The sequence below is a fragment of the Triticum aestivum genome, chromosome 5D, assembly GCF_018294505.1.
Source record: "Triticum aestivum cultivar Chinese Spring chromosome 5D, IWGSC CS RefSeq v2.1, whole genome shotgun sequence".
NCBI lineage: Eukaryota > Viridiplantae > Streptophyta > Magnoliopsida > Poales > Poaceae > Triticum > Triticum aestivum.
Window position 1 is genome coordinate 552,710,255 of NC_057808.1, and position 8,016 is coordinate 552,718,270.

Genomic DNA, 8,016 nt, shown 5'->3' on the forward strand with positions numbered 1-8,016 from the left:
TTGATCTCTATGGCTTTTTGTTTGTTGGGAAGATCCACGAGCTCCCATACATTGTTGTATTGGATCGATCCCACTTCTCCTTCGATCCATTGCCTGCCGCGAATAATCCTTTGTATTTGCGTCCTTAAAGTTCGCCAGTTCCTCGGTGTTTACTAGACACTGTCGCCCACTTCCTTTCACCTTTACCGGATCAATCATCCGAAGAGCTTGTTTTGAATATGGGTGTAACATCGGTTGTAGATGTGTGGGAATAGGTCATCGTGTCCTTTCTTCCTCCATGGACAACTGCGTTACCTTGCCGTTCCCACCTCCTCGCGTTGCAGTGGGGCGTCCCTCATGCATTCAGCGAGACAGGAAGGAACCCCTCGCTGAAGGGAGCCGCCAGTTGGGCTGGACTAGGCGCGCGGGAAACACCAGCCTCGCAATTTTTAGATTTTGCTTTCTTTTTTTACTTGCGTTTATACTTCCAAATATTCTAAATAAATATATTACCAAAATCACTCTTCATATAAACATTTGAAAAATGTTAACCAAGCATTTGAAAAATGTAAAATGTGTATAGAGAAAATGTTTATCACATATAAGAAGAATGTATACAAAAAGTAGAATGTGTATGAAACAATTTAATCATGTATTTAAAAATAGTTAATCAAGCATTTGAAAAAATGTTGAACAAGTGTTTGGAAAATGTTAAGCAAGCATCTGGAAAATGTTAAATGTGTATAGAAAAAATGTTGACTACGTATTAAAAAATGATGGAAATAAATTTGATTATGTATATAAAAATGTTAATCAAGCATTTGAATAAATGTTGAACAAGTATTTCAAAAATGTTAAATGTTTATAGAAGAATCACTACTAGGAAAAAGCTTAGTAGTAGCACGGGTTAAATAGCTAGTAGTAGCGCGGGCACCCGCGCTACTACTACGGCGCTACAGCTAACTTGTAGTAGTAGCGCGGGTGCGCCCGAGTGAGGGCTTTTGGTGGCCGGGCTACAGGCAGGTCGTAATCTGGTCCGTCGGGATGGGCTTTGGGATTGTGGATCAGTCATGTCATTGCGGCAGCGTGGCAGGCCTAGTGGGTGAAATACAGTCCCTGATACACCTAGCCTCGCATAGGCGTATTGATGTTCGGCCCAGCAAATGTTCCTGTCCCCCGGCCCGCTCGATCACTCATTGGCATGGACCGGCATTTTGGTACAGGGTGACGTTTTCGAAACAGCACATCTAAATGGGTCCGGTGACATATGTGGAGCATGTAGATCTACGCGACCAGGTTGGCTCACATTACCCTCTCTCCCACACAAGGCTCGCACCGGAGGCTGCTCTGTAATTTCACACAGGCGCGGCGCGGCGGCGATTCCCCACCGGCGATATGTCGACGGACGGACTTGAGCTCGACGGGTATGTTCCTATTGCTTCAATGGTCTCTCTTCCCCCGAGTTCCTTCTCCCGTTCTTTTGCAAAGTTCATCTACTGATGCTGCTAGATCTTGGTCGCAGGAGGGGGGAGCACACATCGGCGGATGGGGTTGTGATGTGTTTTCAGTGGAATCCCAAGATTCCATGAGTGCACCAGTTCTTGAGCTCGAGAAGGGCGGCGAAGGACGTAGAGCTGGAGATGGACAGAGATACGAGGTCTGCTTTGAAGCTACCAGCGGCCGGACGAGGAGGTGCGTTTTTTCCTGGTCACAATCATGCTTTATTCGCAGTTGTGAGCTTAAACTGCTACTCCCAATTTAGTTCAGTTTCTGATGTGTCGAGGCATAAACAGGATTTTGTTCTGAGGCATCTCCCTTTCTAGGGGAAGCATAGTAGAGTTATCATAGTTAGAATTGTGAGTTGCACAGACATCGGCTCCTCGTAACCTTTTTTTATGATTAGCAAGCAGTGTAGTATGGATGTACAATATGGGCTGTGTGGGAAGCTCCTTTTTGATTCTAGGATTACCGAGAATATGATGTGATGGTGCTAGATAAAATTCTGTGGATTTAGCACGCTGCAAAAGGAAACAAAATTAACATGTGCATCGGTTTGGAGGTTTGATTTTGTAATTATAGCTGGTATCGGGTGTGGATCGTAACAACAAATTAAGGTTGACATTGAGGATGTGTTTATTCTATATGTAATCCTTCTGTTCAGTCTGTAGGCAAAGAGAAACAGAGCACTTAGGTGGTTCCCCGCTCCGGCGGCGGCTCAACTCCAATCTGCAGAACACCGGATCTGCCAAGGGCAAGGCCCTCGTCCACGGATCTGAAGGGGAAAAATCATTTTCTTCGTTGTTTCGGTCGGTGAGGCTGTATCACACGTCAATTACTTGCGCTTTTCTCCTAGCTATTGTTCATCAGTTTCAGATTTGAACTTTTTTGGTGATTTTTATTTTGTTCCATCTATTCCTTTGGTACGGGTGATCTAGCTGTATGGCTCGATCGAGATGCATATCACTTTTCTTGTTGACTCCGAAATAGACTGCTCTCCTTTATTTTCTTGTAATCCCCTTCCATCTATTCCTTCTGTACAGATGTGGTTTTCTTTTGTTTACTTGTAATCCCCTTTGTCCGGATTGGATAGGTCTCTCCTCATCTTGTTGTTGCGCAGATCCGAATTTGCCGTGATGTATTTTTAGACAATTTAGAGAATTTTTTTATTCATACCCATGCTTATGTGCCAGACCGGCTTAATTTTTGTGATTTCTTAGATTCCTCTAACTTGGATAATAGATGGTTAATCGTACTGGAACTTAATAGTAGATTTGATGTTCTGTTCTTGATGTGCTAATCCAAGGTTGATAATTATTTCATTCAAGTGGGGTAAAGTTTGAATTCCTACCACTGATTGCAAAGATCTTCTGTTCCATGGATTTCAGTTTGTTTTGTTGACCCCTTTCCCACTACAGTCACAGAACTGAGCAATGTTGATGGTCAAGTGTGCCGTGGCGGCGAGGCCACATTCCTTGCCGGAAACGCTGGTTCGGGAGCTACAAGTGGCTGGACAAGAAGGTATTTCAGATTAAAATGTTCTGATCCAAAAAAACCTTTAATTCAGAACATAGTATGTGCCGCCCTTGTTCTTGGTTAGATTTTGAATACAACCACATTTCACTCCCGAAATCAGTATCATACAAAATCAAAATCCGTGGCTTCTGTGCCCCTTGTGCAAGAAACATTCTATGGGTTAGATATTTGGAAATAATATGATGATGCATGGATGGGTTTTCTTTATTCACAAAATGAATTTTACATGTCTGAATGCATTGCCTGATTGGCTTGTTCTTTGTTCACTGCACAACTTACTTGGGAGCATCCTCTAATGAAGCGATTTTCTGTTCTGTTCTTGATCAGAATCATGCTGATATGGTCTGTATCATGAACCCTGAAGTAGAAGGCTGCATTTTCCTACTGTTGTGATCTTGTAATATTGCCTTCTGGCCAAATCAGCAAAATCCCTGGTTGAAGCTGCGCAAGCTCTGTTTCTTTGGCTGTTGTTCCCTCTCAGCAATCCATTCGACTCGGGTATATGTTTGTAATTATTGTAATGGATTTGTACCATTTGTGAACCATGTCAAATTGTTAAGGTGGGTGATGGGTATTACAACTATGTATGCATGGTTGCTAGTTCTGTGCGTAGAACTTGATCTGTGTATTAGTCAAAACCGACACATGTTGTGTGTTAGCTTAACAGGAAGAAACTGCAATTGTCAATGAGAGCAATATGTCGAGAAGGGAGATGGCCCAGTGGTCTAATGATTTCTGTAACGGAGTGTTTGAATCATCTTCGTCTGGCAAACTATTGTTAATTGCTTTTCCCAACCGTGACCATCCATTCTTGGTGTAGGCGTACAAATCAATGGTTTGACTAAGGTTTTGGATTGTCTTGCGATTAAGAAATTGGTTCGTGTACTTGGAAGAAGTTTGAGTGGTCACCGCACCTAGCGACAGCTGCTGTAGCTACGTGCTAGTGAACTTGACCACACTGAAAAGTGCAACGCCCTGTGCAATGCTGATCAAACTGTGGTGAGGTGACATGACAACACGGCTTAAAGTGCACCGGCCTGCGCAAAGCTGTTCACACCGGCCCCGGCGCTGTTTCACTTTACGTCCACACTGACGCGGTTTAAATCATTGTTTGACCTCTAACCGGCTTAATTAAGCTAAGTTATGCAGCCTGCCATGAATCAGTTGGTGTGCCAATGACGACGCTGTAGCATTTCAGATTGTCAGTACACATTTTTTTTTGCGGGTGCAGTACACATTTTCTTAGCAAATGAAACATCAACATAAACAATTAGGCATGAACGTGGCGCTCCGGCGTGATTAATTGAGAATAATCTGTTTGTTCTATCGTATAAACCATTAGCAGTTTAGCACTAAACATGACGCTAAGCTATTTCACATAGAACCCAAGTGCCAAGTTAGTCGTGATGCTTTTTAGAGCAAAAAACATTGTAGCACTTGCTAATCCCCACAGACAGTAGTATTAGCATGAAACAGAATAAAAGTAATCAGTGGATGGTGGCTATGGTGAACAAACTTGTGTCTTCCCTGGGCGAAAATGGTCCACGTCCATACTTGAGCAACCAATGGGCTCCGTTGGCCAAAAATCCTCCACGGCATGCATGCACAAAGGGTGTGTACTGGTCTTGAGCCTGCGGTCGCTGTGCGTACATGTCAGATGAGCAGGAGCCTAGCTGCCTTTTGCATGTGCGTGGGGCCAGACGAGTTCAATACGAGCCAAAAACAAATCAAATACATGACATATACAACGCCAGCACGCATCCCTGTGCACATGCAGCGGCCGAGATTCCGGCCTGCCTGCAGCGCGGCCACCATCGGCATTTATCGGGGTGCGCCCGCGCTTAGTTTTAGCGTGGGTGCCACCCGCGCTACTACTATTAATTTAAAAAAAAATCTCGATCCTGTGCGTGTTGTCAATGGCAGCAATGGTTCGATCCAGCGATGCCAGGGGTCGCCGGAGCTACGGAAGGGCAGAGGCAGACAAGATCCAGCGCCGGCTGTTGCAGAGGGCCCAGATCCATGGCTGAGCAAGGCGGCGGCATGGGGCTCCTCTTCGTAGCCAAGGCGGCGAGCTCATGGTCGTCCATGGCGATGACCTGCACGGGCAAGGACATGGGAGGGTGACTCGAACCGGAGGGAGAGAGAGAGAAAAAGAAAAACAAGGAAGAGAGGAAGGAGATGGAGGTAGCAGCGGGGTTGGTCGCCGGTGGTGAGGTGCTCCGGCGTGGTGGCATGGAGATGCGGGGAAGACCGGCGAGCTCCGGGACGCCGGCGATGCTAGTCGGCGGCCTCTTTTGGCGCCATGGATGAGGAGGCGCGCATGGGTAGGAGGTCCATGTGAGAGCCTATGGAGAGAGAGGGGGAGAGTGACGGGGGAGAGAAAGGATTTGGGAGAGGAGATGGGAATTTCAGGGCTCTTCAAAAACCATGTAGTTAGTAGCAGCGTGGGTTTATAGCCCTCGCTACTACTATCAACTTAGTAGTAGCACAGGTTTATACCCCTCGCTACTACTATGGCAATGTTCGGGGGGTGGGGGTGGGGGGCACGGTAGAGACCGCTTAGTAGTAGCGAGGGATGAAAACCCGCACTACTACTAACAACTTAGTAGTAGCGAGGGGTAAAAACCCGCGCTACTAGTAAGTAGCAGTAGCGAGGGGTATAAACCCGCGCTACTAGTAAGCGTCTGCCCATAAGCTTTTCCCTAGTAGTGAATGTTGACCATGTATTAAAAAATGATGAAATTTTTTGATCTTCTATATAAATATGTTGATCAAGCATTTGTAAAAATATTGAACAAGTATATAAAAATGTTAATCAAGTATTAAAAATGTTAAATATGTATTGAAAAAATGTTGACCATGTATTATAAAATGATGATTTTTTAATCATGCATATAAAATTTTAAACCAAGCATTGGAAAAAATGTTGAAAACGTATTTGAAATATCTTGATCGAGCATCTGAAAAATGTTAAATTTGTATAGAAAAAATGTTAAGCATGTATTAGAAAATGATTTTTTTAATGTATTCGAAAAATGTTAATCAAGCATTTGAAAAAAAAATTCAATAAGTATTTGAAAAATGTTAATCAACCATTTAGAAAATGTTCAATGTTTATAGATTTTTTTTGACCATGTGTTCAAAAAAAAATATTGCATTTAGAAAACATTAGTCAAGCATTTGAAAAAATGTTACAATGTGCATTGAAAAAATATTAATCTTGTATTTGCAAAAGGTTGATCTAGAAAAACTTGTTAAAAATGTGTATAGAAGAAATGTTGATCATGTATTAGAAAATGTTAACCTTTTAGTTAGAAAATGTTCAACATATATTAGAAAACGAAATACATTGGAAACAAAATAAATAAAGAAAACCCAAAAAGGAACAAAATAAACCAAAAATAAAAAAATTCGAAAAATAAGACCGAAGAAAGAATAAAAAAGAATGAAAAAAACAAAAAAAATGGTGAAGAAAAACAGAAGAAACAAAAAAATGCATTGAAAACTGAAGAAACCAATGGAAAAAACAAAAAAGGAGAATAAAAAAGAAAAGATACAAAAACATGAAAAAATAAAGAAAATGGAGAAAAGAAAAGAATAAACCAGAAAACAAGTGTAAAACCAGTTCTTTTCTTTCTAGTAGGTTGCGCCCAAGTAGTTTAACACGAACTAGATGTCCGTCCTAGTGGCTATCAGTGCGAGGAAGCAACCTGGAAGTCCCCGGTTGATGGGAGCTCCTAAGCCGCGCCTTTAGCGCTGGTAACGCGTACTGGCGCCCACGCGCTGCCAATCTGGGCCTGGCCCAATAAGGTCGACGCGCCTGGTTGCTAAGACCGCTCCGAACGCTGCGCAGTGAAATTAACGAAAAAATAACAAAAAGGTGCCACCATCAGGATTCGAACTAGAGCCACTGCCTTCCCGTGCGAGTGTGCGTAACCAATAGAACAACCTAACTTTAGTCAATTGTTGAAGCGCCAACAGTATAAAAACGAGTTTATCGATTTATTAATTGCATCTGCACTTAATTTTACGAACTATTTACAATAAATTCATGAATTTGAATAGGTTCATCATATCTGAAGAAAAGTTCACAAAATTGAAAATAAGTTCACCGAATTTGAAAATTTTCATCGAGTTTGAATTTTTTTTACCGATTTGAAAATAGTTCATCGACTTTGAAAAAATGGTTCATCAATTTTAAAAAAGGTTCATCGATTTTGTAAAAAAGTTCATCGAATTTGATAAAAGTTCATGGAGTTTGAAAAAAGTTCATCGAATTTGGAAAAAAGTTCACCGATTTTAAAACAGTTCATCGGCTTTGAAATAATGGTTCATCGATTTGAAAAAAGGTTCATTGATTTTGAAAAAAAAGTTCACCAAATTTGATAAAAGTTCAGGGAGTTTGAAAAAAGTTCATCGAATGGGGAAAACATTTCACCGATTTGAAAATAGTTCATCGATTTGAAAAAAGGTTCATCGATTTTGAAAAAAAAGTTCACCGATTTGAAATAAAGTTCAAGACGGTTTATGCACTTAGCTGAAAAGAAAAAAGGGGAAAAATAAGGAAAAAGCTGAACAAAATCGTTCATAGGAAAAAAGAAACAATATAGAAACAAAATGTTGAAAAGGCTCTGAAAGAACATGAATACTAAGGTGGCGGACTGGTTATGGCAGAGCGCTTGTACTCTGGAGGTCTCCAGTTTGAATCTTGCCCCACGCAAGTACTTTTTTGCGTTTTAGAAAACAGAAAAAAAGAAGAAAGAATGGGCCGGCCCAGTGCGGCGGGAGGGTGTGCGCCCGAATGCATAAATAACTAAAACGGGCGCTTAAGGCGCCGTTTAGGAATTGCCCCGGTTGATCCCCAAGCGCTCCCCATTTTACTCAGATTTTCAAAAGAAAATCCCTAGTGGGCTGGCCCGATCACAGCAAACGCTTCAGCGAGAGATCGACCTAGCTATCGCGGTTTCGCTAAAGCAAACGGTTCAGCGAGAGATCGACCTAGCT

At 42.2% G+C, this 8,016-nt stretch overlaps 1 long non-coding RNA gene across 2 annotated transcripts; it reads left to right on the forward strand.

Moving 5' to 3' along the window:
* Nucleotides 1–1,275: 1,275 nt before the first annotated feature.
* LOC123126168 (uncharacterized) lies at nt 1,276–3,835 on the forward strand. Of its 2 annotated transcripts, XR_006461587.1 has the most exons (5): nt 1,276–1,403; nt 1,502–1,671; nt 2,141–2,285; nt 2,895–2,997; nt 3,340–3,835. It is a non-coding gene; the product is annotated as an uncharacterized lncRNA (long non-coding RNA). The 2 variants fall into 2 exon arrangements; XR_006461585.1 differs by having other exon boundaries at nt 2,141–2,997.
* Nucleotides 3,836–8,016: the final 4,181 nt, after the last annotated feature.